We start from the raw sequence: 11,583 nt of genomic DNA, 5'->3' as shown, positions 1-11,583 counted from the left end.
ATGACAGCACTGTTCGCTCCTGCAGCAGCCAGCAGTGTGAAGACGGCCAACCGCCAACAAACAACTCCTCTGATTCGAGAAATCTCATGATCGGCTGTGTTTGGAGAAATAGTGAACAACCAGTACACGCTAATTACAGTAGGTAAGCTGCTGAATTTATGTTAGCACGTTCTGTTGATCACGTTTGGTCACCCAGGAGCTTGCAGCCTAAAGCTAGGCTAACTTAGCTAACTAGCTTATGGCTAGCTTAACCTGCTTGACTAGCAAACATTAGCCAAGTTTAACTTGGTTAACGTTAGCAGGCTACTGCTAGAGTTAGCCAGCTCACCAGTTTGCTGCCTGTGCTCCTTCTCTATTTAGCGAGCTAGCTACCTAGCTAGCTAGCTAGCTAGCTAGTGCAAACACAAGCCCGTCCGCACTGGTAACGTTAACCAATGTAGCTAACGTTAGCTAACACCTGGGTGTTTTGGGTTGTGTCAGTTTTCTTCACAGCATTTAGCCGACCTAACGTTAGTTACGTGGTTTATATGATATGTTTCTTAGATTGTTGACTGTTATCTAAGCCAAGGTTACCTAGCAAGCGGTAAGAGACATTAACTTAACCTAACCCATGTCGATTTGTTGGCTAAATCTCAGTTGGCTAGTAACCTTACACCATCAAATAAAGGACACCATAAACTTGCATCTTAACGTTAGCACATGAAGATGTTCCAGCTTTTTGTGGCAAATGTGCCCACACCCACCCATTAAGCTTGTGAAAAGGATGTTTAGCTAAAGTTGTAGCCTAATAACAGAACCACTCACACCGTGTTTATAACGTTGAGGCTTGTAAGACTGTGGGATATCGCTTACAGCCATTTAACATCATTAATGTTTAAAGACGGGATATTACTGTTAACTCTTTGTATCACAGAGGTAATTAGCTCCTCTTTTTGTCCAATATTACTGCAATAATTAGTCATAGATTTAAATTAGTCAAGTCTCTTTGTTAGTTAAAATACTAAACGTTTGCTGGTTACCACTTCCAATGTGAGTTTTTGCTGCTTTTCTCTATTTTATATCATCAAATTGAATACTTTTGTGTTTATACGTCTTACCAGACTAAACATGCTAATAGAAGGCCAGAAAGCTCAGTGAACTTGTGGCTTAGATTTAAAATAATAATTAATTTACTATTTAATAGTCATTACTTCTCTCTTTGACAATACCTGGTGTCATAGTATATTGTTCCCTGAATTATCCTAGCTCTGTATCCACTCAACCCAAATAGACTAACACAATTTTTACCCAATGTGCCAAATGCCACATTACACAGCAAATCATGCCTTCACGTTATAGACCTTTTTCAGGGCAGACATGTTGACATGTCATAGTAGGAAAAGCACAGGTCTATTCAAAAGCATTAATGATGGCTACATTCCACTTAGGAGCTGTCCTGGTATTGTGCATGCTGACTCACTGAAATAGCTTACTGGGACACTTGATGGAACTGAGCCATCGTTAAGATTATCAACTTCAGCTGTGCTGTTCTTACTATGACAAGTCAAAATGTCTGCTGTGATAAAGGTCCATAGCTTCAGAAGTCAGTCTCCGTAACTGACTTTGTTGTATGATTAAGTTTTAATCAGCTCAGATTGAGGCTCAGTCAGCAGGAATTTCTTCTGCTTTAGTGGGATCAGCCCACTGTATGGTTTGAGAGCGGAATGACTTTTAAGTTCAAGTGTGACCAAGGGATCACACGCTTGTTGCTTTGTAACTGGATGTATGATAATTCCTAGGCTCGTTCATTACTTAGAAGTAGGTCCATCTTTACTTGGCAGGATGCGAGCTACTGGAAGTTTTGCAGAAAACCGACAACAGCAAAAAATTTCAGTTGATGCAGATGACAATATTCTTTAATACAGTGCAATACCCCCATCTGTCTCCTTTTCTCTAGTGGTGTTAACGAGGGCTGCAACTAACGATTATTTTCATAGTCAATTAATCTGTTGATTGTTTTCTCGATTATTAGATTAGTTGTTTGGTCTATAAAATGTCAGAAAATGGTGAAACATGTGGATCAGTGTTTCCCAAAAAGCCCAAGATGACGTCCTCAAATGTCTTGTTTTATCCACAACTCAAAGATATTCAGTTTACTGTCACAGAGGAGTGAAGAAACTAGAAAATATTCACATTTAAGAAGCTGGAATCAAAGAATTTTTACTTTTGTCTTAAAGAATTACGCAAACCGACTAATCGATTATCAAAATAGTTGGCGATTAATTTAAGAGTTGACGACTAATTGATTAATCGATGAATCTTGGCAGCTCTAGTGTTAACCTGATGCTTGGTTTATGTGTCACGTGTTACATGTGTTACAATCTGCGGTCTCTGAAGGAGATGACTGCAATTTGGAGTAGCGAAATTAGGAGGATTTTGAACTGCAGAGCTGGTGTGTGTGTTTGCTGTTTGCTTCACTTTGTCAGACTGCTGCTGTACATTTTAAACCTACATTGTGTACTTTTTTTGAGTTGATTCTTAGCAAAAACCCCTTTTGTTCTTTCACAAATATGTGCTCATTCATGTGTAATTACTTCCACCAACTAATCAAAGTATTCTCGTAAGCGTAGAATCTACCATTCAGAATACATACAGGCGAGTCACCTCAGCTAAAGAGGGACATACCTCCGCCTTTCACACTTTTAGACTTAGTGGCACCATGACGAATGCCAGCCGGGAGGGGAAAAAAAGAATTAAAATGACAACGCGACAGGCAAAGCAACAAGACCAAAGTTAATATTGGAGTGGCTAGAACGGCTGCGTGTAAACGATGGCGATACGAAGAGCTAATTTTGGGTTCGGCCACCGTAGCACTTGAAACGATTGGAAAGTTTGTAAGTACAGCAGGAGTTTATTTAAATAACACTTGCCTTCTGCTCTCTGCTGCTACCGGCAGTAAGACGAGTGCTTAGGGACGTCTACAAATTACAACACCGAAAAGAGATACAACACAAATATATATTAATTTAATGATTTAAATATGGTAGTGTCTCCAAACTTACCTCAATTATAACTAGGGCTTTGCATCGTTAAAATTTTTTCGATCCGGTGCCAATTTTGATACCTCAGTTTCCATGCCGGTTCCTAACGATACTTTTTTCGATACCATATGTTTTTAAAATCCATTTCAACATCAACAAAAATACATTAAACACAAAGCTTTTATTTTCCACCTTTCAGACGCTTTTGGAACAGAAATTTGGCACCAAAAGATAAATAATTTTTCGCTGCCGTAAAAGTATCGACGTTCGGTACCAAGCCCTAATTATAACCTGTCTCCTGCACTACAGCACTTACTTAAAAAAAAAAAGAAGTTAAATGAATAAATATTTTTGTTGTATATCTTTTCGGTTTTGTAAGTTGTAGACGTCCCTAAGCACTCGTCTTACTGCCGGTAGCAGCAGCAGAGAGCAGAGGCCAGCAGGCAAGTGTTATTTAAAATAAACTTCTGGTGTACTTACAAACTTTCCAATCCATCGTTTTATGAGTACATAACTTTTTGTACTACTGTAGAAGTTTGGTATCATTTTGGGCATTATTAGTGGGGTAACTTACAAAATACACAGTTGGATCCATTAGCGCCTGCACTAAGCTATTTAGCTGATAACCCTACTCTACGCTAACTCTCCCAATGTTAGACCCAGGTGAAAAAAGCTTCTGGGGGGTGTTTGGCTCGAGGTCATGGTGCAAAGGACCCTAGGGTGAAATTACTCCGAACCATCACTTTAAGTTCCTCTGACCGCAGTTCCTGTAACTCTTTGAGCTCCTACTTCAGGGCAGGGTCTTTTCCCTTTTCCGCATAGGAGCTCTTAGTAATCTAGCAATGTCTGAAACACAAACCGTACATATTCTTCACTGTCTGTTGCAATTGGCCTGCGTATGCTATTCAAACATCACGCATTCAACCAGCTTGATTGTTAATGCTAGTTAAACTTATCCGTCGTTTCGTTTGCCTGTTGCGCTCTGCTCTTCTATCTTCTCCCTTCATATATATATACGCTGGAGCCTTCGTCTTCTGTGTTTCTCTGTTAAGTACTCCAGCCTAGTCTTTAAACGCCGCCGTTTGAACTCCGTTATGAGGATCTCGGCAATAGAGGATGGATACCCGGGATCGGACAGATATTTAGAAATGATGTTTGGGTTTGGGTCGGGCTTGGTCACATCAGCGCGATAAGGCAGAGAACATTTTAAATTTAAAATTTTTAAAGCTTATTAAGTAGGTGCACGCCTGTGCTAACGTGTGCTTGTTCCCCCGTTGCGCTCATCTGTTGACATTCCTGAATGCCTTCCTACAGTTGCTTAATAAAAGCGGGCTTTCCACACAAACAAGCGTATGTGTGTCATTAGTATGAGAATTTAACTGTCAGGCTTGGGCATAAATATCTTAATGCCCGTCGGGCTCGGGTCGGGCTCGGTTAATTCTCTGTCGGACGCGGGCCGGGCTCGGACAGAAAAATGCGGCCCGATCCGCACTCTACCCGGCAAGGCACAACAGGAACATTCCGGTTGTTGTATGTGGCGCTAACGTAGCCGCAACTACGTTACCGCAGCGCAGCGATATCGTAGGGTTGACTATTGGTGCTTTCACAAAATATTTACACAGTGAGATTGATAAATCATCAGTAATGTGGACATAATGACTAAGTGGGTAAAGGCAAATAATGGAACAGTTACAACATCACTTTACTGTAATGCAGCCTTTAAAACCAGGAAAAGACGACACTTATACCTTATTACGATATCCAAAATCTAAGACGATATCTAGTCTCATATCACGATAGCGATATATTGGCCAGCTCTAGTGACGACCGTTGCTGTGCTTGTGTCACTCCCTCCTACCAGTCCCTATGGCCACTTGGCCAGTGCAAATGGCAAAACCGGTTTTGGGGGAGAGTAGTTTATTTTTAGTCTTTTCGGATTTGCTTGTTTTCTTATCACTTCCAAGCAGTATTGACCTTTTTAAAAACTCAGTGACACAAACTCACTTTTTTATTTAAACTGTTAATATATTCAGCAAATCCCCCTATAACAGTGTTGAGGACACTGTGATCTCGGTTGTCAGAGGCTTCGTCGACAACAATGAAGATTTTCTCTCCACGGATCTCTTGCAGCACTTCTTGCATGTGCTGGTCAAAGACCCGCGGCAGGTGGGTCTACCTGCTGGCGTTTTCTGGAAGCGCGCCTCCCTGCTCGCAGTGTTTAACAAGAAAAGGGACGTATTCTCTTCATTTTCTCTAGCGGTATGTCAGCTTCAGCACACATTGCAACAAAATCTTCCACAAACTCCCGCCTTGCATCTATTGATTTTGTCGTTGCCTCAGTGGTAACCTGGAGGGATTTTCCCGCTGTAGATTTAGCTTTGATTTGAGATGAGCTTATGATTTCAAATGGTCGTTTTGCGGGTCCAGTCAACAGTATGTCGACAAAACTTACAAAACAGCCGTTGTCCAGACTCCTTGTAGTCGTTGGGGTATTGTTCAGCCCGGTGTTTAGCAGTTAATTCAGAGTTTCTTATTTATTTATTTTTGCCACCGTTGTCTTATCGGGAGGCGCCACTCGCTTCGACATTTTTTCCCTCGCAACAAACTCAACTTGATGACGTATGGTTACTAGGCAACAGGCTGTGCCATTTGGCCACAGTTTAGGTAGAGACCTGTCTCTGCTTGTTGTTGAGACCTTTCTGCGCTTGTTGTTTTAAACTGAAAAATGAGAAGGAAGTAAAAAAAAAATAAAAATATATGCAAATTCCGTGCGATTCTGCATGTATAACACAATTCCATTTTCATGTGCAGATTGCGCGATTCCGTCCGTGTTTTCCGCGTCGTGGAAATCCTAGGGCCCTATGAACCCCAGACTGGCAGGGTAAACCTGGGTGGGAGCAGTGAGAGAGTAAATGCCTCCCCCAACTAACCAACTCTTAAGAATCAGACCAAACACTCATTGAGGTTCAGTACCCAGCCCGGATGGTGGGAAAGGTCTCTCTTAAACCTCATGTTATTATTGTACAGTATCTACTTGCTGAGAATTGTAAGAAATTACCTGAAAGGGAAGTGTGAAGAGGATGTTGGTTCAGAAACATGAATACCTTTTATAGAAAGTGAATATCTATAAAAAGCACTTTGTTCCATGTGTGTGTGTGTGTGTGTGTGTGTGTGTGTGTGTGTGTGTGTGTGTGTGTGTGTGTGTGTGTGTGTGTGTGTGTGTGTGTGTGTGTGTGTGTGTGGGGAGTGGGCTGTGTTCCAAACACCTTTACTCTGGTGCTGTGATATATTCATAAAGTAGTGTTCTGTGCTTTGCATTTAAAAAAAAAAAGAAATAACTTAATGTGGTTGGACCTTGCATGTTAAATCACTTGTTTTGCCTTTGCCCTGCCTCTTGTGTCTTATGCTACCTTGTTGTGATAGTTACAGTAAGTGCTTACACTGATATTATGGCTACACGGTCATCTTGTCACGTCTCATGTTAACTATATTCAGTGGCTATCCTGCCACAACTACGATCACTCTCCCACAACTCCGAAAGTTGCAGATTATGCTTTCCCTCGCACGGTCTGTTGTTTGGTTTCGCTTCTGCTTTAGAGTTCCTCAGCGCTCTCCACGACTGACTCACCAGGTGGCTTTATGCAGTGGATTGTATTGGAGCTGACGGGCACAGGAGGCTATGACAAATGGCAGCTAACCTCTCTGCTAGCCACTTAATAGCCTGGTTGTTTTTTCACGTCCTTCCAGGAATGTGATTTATTCAAGAACATGAGTCTATACATTGGAAGTGCACCCTGAGTGTACTCATCAGCCAGTTACCCGTCAATGAATTCCACAAAAAAAAAAAAAGGATGTAAAATGTTCCTTTTTGTATTTGCCTTGTGTAGGCCTAGATCAGGTAACAATAACTTAAAGCCCACACCTAGTGGTTGGTTTTTTTTTCAGCATTGTTGGGCAAAAAAAAGCCATACTAATCTTTCAGCATATTGTAATTCAAGTGGTCTGAGGGGAAAAAAAGACTTCTGGACCTCCTCTTGGCTTTGTTTTCAGGCTTTACAAAATCTAGACCGTGACGGGAGACTTTGGCCAATCACAGGTCATTTCAGAGACAGAGAGCGTTCCTATTGGCTGTTTTACGCATGCATAGCCTGTGAGAGGGAGAGCTGCAGGAGGAGGTCTCACTCTACTTCAAATTCTGCCATTTATTTTCGCTTTCTACCCACTGCAGCTTTAACTTCTTGGTCATTTCCAAAATTTACCAGCAGGTCAAAAAGCTGGTGAGTGAAGTAAATCCAGCAACCACTTGCATATTTTACCAGTAGGGTTGGTTACCTTTCGCATCTGAACCACTATCGATACCGGTGCCTGTTGTTCGGTCTCAGTATTCAACGGTACTTTTTTCGATACCTTACTCTAACTGAAACTGTAACGCCTGGTTGTAACAACTACAAAATTTGATTACAGTTAAAAAAAAAAAAAAACTCACAACTTCTCAGTTTAAACATTTTATTTAAACACAATACAAACACCCTCCCCACCCAACATATGAACATTTTGTCCCCCTCATAAAAATATGAACAATGGAAGTAAACATTAAAAAAACAATGCACACACCCACTCAGTCAAGCTCAACAATAGATCAAACTCTTGCTGCTACTACTACTAAGTAGTTCTTGTGTAATTCTTTTTAAGAAAGACTAGCATGTCAACTCTTGCAGGTAAGAGCCGCGCGTGCTCAACACTCACGGTGCCCCCAGCTGTTGAGAACACTCGCTCTGAGGGTGTGGAAGGAGCCTGAACACAAAGAGATTTGTTGGCAAGCTCGCGCTGCCGGCCAGTCCACCATGACCGTTAGCTTGCTGTAACTAATATGTCATCTCGTTATTACTTTCAAGGTTGGCACAATAAATTCAGCCATTTTGCTCGCTGAAATAAATCAGCTGACTGAGGAGTGTGCCCCCACCACAGCCTCGCTGACTCCCGGGGCTCAGTCTGGTCTGCTCCGCAGGGCTAACTGGGTCTAACGGGGACTAACAGGGGCAGCAGCTAGCTAACGGGAGCTAACCAAGGGGGTAAGCTTCGCTTCAGAACTCGAACCTCCTATTGCGCCATTTTGATGCTACAAAGCGATCACCTCCCGTTAGCATTCCATTGACTAGCATTCATTTTGACGTCACTTGACAGCGAATAACTTTACACCTGAAGCATTTAAAGACTCTATTTGTCCATTGTTTATTTCTAAAGAAACACGACAATGTATAAAAGGCTCCATTACCTTGTATCTCATGTTATGGCTCCGTAGCAGACGTTTTTGTAAAAATAGGCTAACGATTGTGTCACATAGTACAGGAATTACCGTATAGTACAGGAGAAGCTCGCAGGCAGTTTCAACTTACATGAGCTGTTACGTTTAATTACAAATGTTAACTAGCATTTTAGTGATCAATAATTAGCCTGTGCCCATGTTATCTCATAACACATAGGCTACCTACGCTCTCTGTCTCTGTAAGATTCGGAATGATTGACATTTCTCTTGGCGCAGCTACCAGAAGACTTCCAACTTTCCGACAGGTTGCTCACGTCACATTTACGTTGTCTCTCTCAGTTGGAGGCTGCACAGTAACGCTCAGCGGGATGTCAAAGTTGGCAAACAAACAAGCAAAGTACCGAAATTCTGCATAGTTTGATTTTACGTGCACCAATACTGACATGATTTGGTCGGTACCAGTAAAAGGGTTCGGAACCCAACCCTATTTACCAGCATTTGTCTAGTGGCTGGTGCTAATTTCCAACCCCGTTTTGTAAGACTATAATGTAGAACTTTGTTAGCAGCTATAATGACATGTTTAAGTTTATTAATGTACAGTATTTATCAACAATTATAACCTCCTCTGAAGATATTTTATACAACTAGGGGTGTGAATCTTCACTGATCTCCCTATTCAATTACGATTATCATGTCTTCGATTCGATATCACGATGCGTCAAATCAATTTTTCTATTAAAGCCATGTAGGATATTTAATTCATAGCTTTTCAAGCTTCAAAAACCAAACATTCTGCAGTGCTCTAATACTAAATAAATTGGATACATAAAACTACAGCACTGAGCACATGGCACTTCCTGAATGTGCAAAACATAACAGAATATGTAAACAGAAATGTTGTTAGGCCTACATTAAATTGTAAACAAATAATCGATAATGAGCCTGCCAATTATCGATGCAGCATCGTCCACGATTCGATGCATCTATTATTTGATTAATTTCAACACCTCTAATTACAACTGTGATTCACTTGTCCTATCTGTACACCTGGCCCACAGGATGAGTTATAGTCGACGACAAATACATTAACAAACAGTTGTATCTGCTTGCAACTACACTACAGTGGATCATAAACATTATAGTGTATTATAAACATGTATGACATGTGTAAATACTACTTATACATGCTAACTAAGGGGACATTACAAGCAAACCGAAATAATTCAATTTCTAATGATGTGAAAATGATGAAGCAAATAATTTGAATGAATGTTTATCTGTTATTAGCAAATGTTTGCTATTTATTTTACAGATGCATGACTGAATGATGAATTGCTCATGAGATTGTCTGTCTGTTCTTTTTGTGTTGATGGACTGCAGCACCCAGGCAGGCGGCCATCATGTTTCTCACGTGATATGGAGCAGCTGTGCCTTGTGAAGAAATTTATTTTTGTCTACCCCAAACACACAAAATAACAATACTGAATGTTTTTCTTTTTTGTATTAGAGGCGTATTTAACTAAAGTGGGTTTTTGAACTTTACCTTTTTTTTTTTTTTTTTTTTTTTTTTTTTACAAAAATTATGACAATCTATCACAGTAATTGGAGACCAGTAATCACTAGTATTTATTCTTGGTTTGCCAAGGGAGTTCAATGTGAAGCCTATCATTATGTGTTTAAATCTGCATAACCAATCTGATTTGTCAGACCCGTCAACTCCGACGTTGTGGTTGTCTGTTAGCTTGCGAACAATGACAGCGCCTTGCAGTCCTTGCCGCTCTGAGGCAGTTTTCTCCCAGTCTAGTCTCATTCTCCTCCCAGAGCCGTAACTCCACAGTTAAATCCCCCGTTTGCTAGGTTTGCAGCCTGCCACAAAGACGCTTTTGTGCAAAGGATTCACCAAGAAATCATTCAGATTTCATGCACTCAGCTTGGTTTGTATGTTTTGGCTGTGTACATATCTGGAAAAGGAAGAGTGATTTGCATATTCTGCTATGTAGCGTCCCCTGAAGCTTGTGAAACACGTGCTTTTGTTGTTGTTGCTGGGACAGCGTGCGACGTGCATGGAATCTAAATGATCCCTTCCCTTGCATGACAACGAGCATCATGTGTGAGCTGGCGTTCAGCCAGGCCTTTAAAGAAGGTGAACCAGTTCTCGCATCTCCTCTAAATACGGTTACTTATGAATGCAGCATAGCTCAAATCATGAATACCAGAGTTTTCCCTACTATTATAAGGCTTAGGCCCAGCATCCAACCCGGTTTGGGCACCACCTAAGCCTAATGACTTTTCTCAGATCGAATGAGTGAGTGTAGTTGGTCCCCAGTGGACTTCTTTAGCAAGTTTTGTCTTTAAGCTTTTCAAAAGTTATTTATTATTAGCTCTAACTTTACACAGATATGGTAATGGGCCAAAAGGATGTGGAATTGAATGTTTTTTTTTTTTTTTTTTTTTTTTTTTGAAAAATGTAACATTTTCTTTAGGAGGACCCCTAAACTTCTAGCCAAATATGTGCCCCTAAGTCTTCCACAAACCTGACAAACAATGAATACTGATACTATTTGCAACTGCTAAGGTGAGCTAAACTACTATACAATAGATGTCATCCATTAATTCCGAAAGCTAACTTTCTTGGGTGTTCGTTGGAGCGTGTTCATTGAAGTAAACACGCTAGACGAGTCCTACAGCATCCTAACCAGTCCCATGCCGTAAAGTTCCAACAATGACATTCTGAAAAACTGACGGCAATAACAGGGCTGGAAGAAATGCTGTTTTTCCTGCTTTGATTGATGTGCCTGCGAAAAAAAATCCTCCCCAGTTCACTGCATTAAAGCTTAATGCCGTATGCCAGCAATTTAATTATTCCACTTCTGTATCGTTGGGAGATTTAGGGAAACGGATTAAAAAAAGGCTGGTCAAATTTGAAGTAGCATATGGTCATATCTTGACATTGCCCTACTTGGAATAGTACAAAAATGTTCATCACAGTGTCTCAAAGATGTCTTGTTTAGTCTCCCCAATAATCCAAAACCCCCAAAATATTCGGTCTACAATGATATCAAACCGAGAAAAGCCACGAATCTCCTAATTGGAGAAGCTGGAACCAGAGATAGTTTGGTGTTTTTTTTTTTTTTGAAAAATGACTTAATCAATTATCAAAATTGTTTTAATCACATTTTTGAGGATCGACTTATCCATTAATTGACTAATTGGTTCAACTCAACGTAGGCTTTTTATAAATATGTCGCCTCGAAGCCCGAGCCGAGGTAACCCTAATGACGTCATCGGGGTTTATTT

The 11,583-nt window shown here is 40.7% G+C and overlaps 1 protein-coding gene across 1 annotated transcript in view; it reads left to right on the top strand.

The window, feature by feature from the left end:
• Positions 1–11,583, top strand: part of gapvd1 (GTPase activating protein and VPS9 domains 1) — a 49,184-nt gene continuing 37,601 nt past the window's right edge. The window contains 1 exon segment of the mRNA XM_028578889.1: positions 1–142. The gene's annotated coding sequence lies outside the window, so the exon portion shown is untranslated.

The sequence above is a fragment of the Perca flavescens genome, chromosome 5, assembly GCF_004354835.1.
Source record: "Perca flavescens isolate YP-PL-M2 chromosome 5, PFLA_1.0, whole genome shotgun sequence".
NCBI lineage: Eukaryota > Metazoa > Chordata > Actinopteri > Perciformes > Percidae > Perca > Perca flavescens.
The sequence above is the reverse complement of the archived record's forward strand: the minus strand, read 5'-3'. Positions and strand labels throughout refer to the sequence as shown.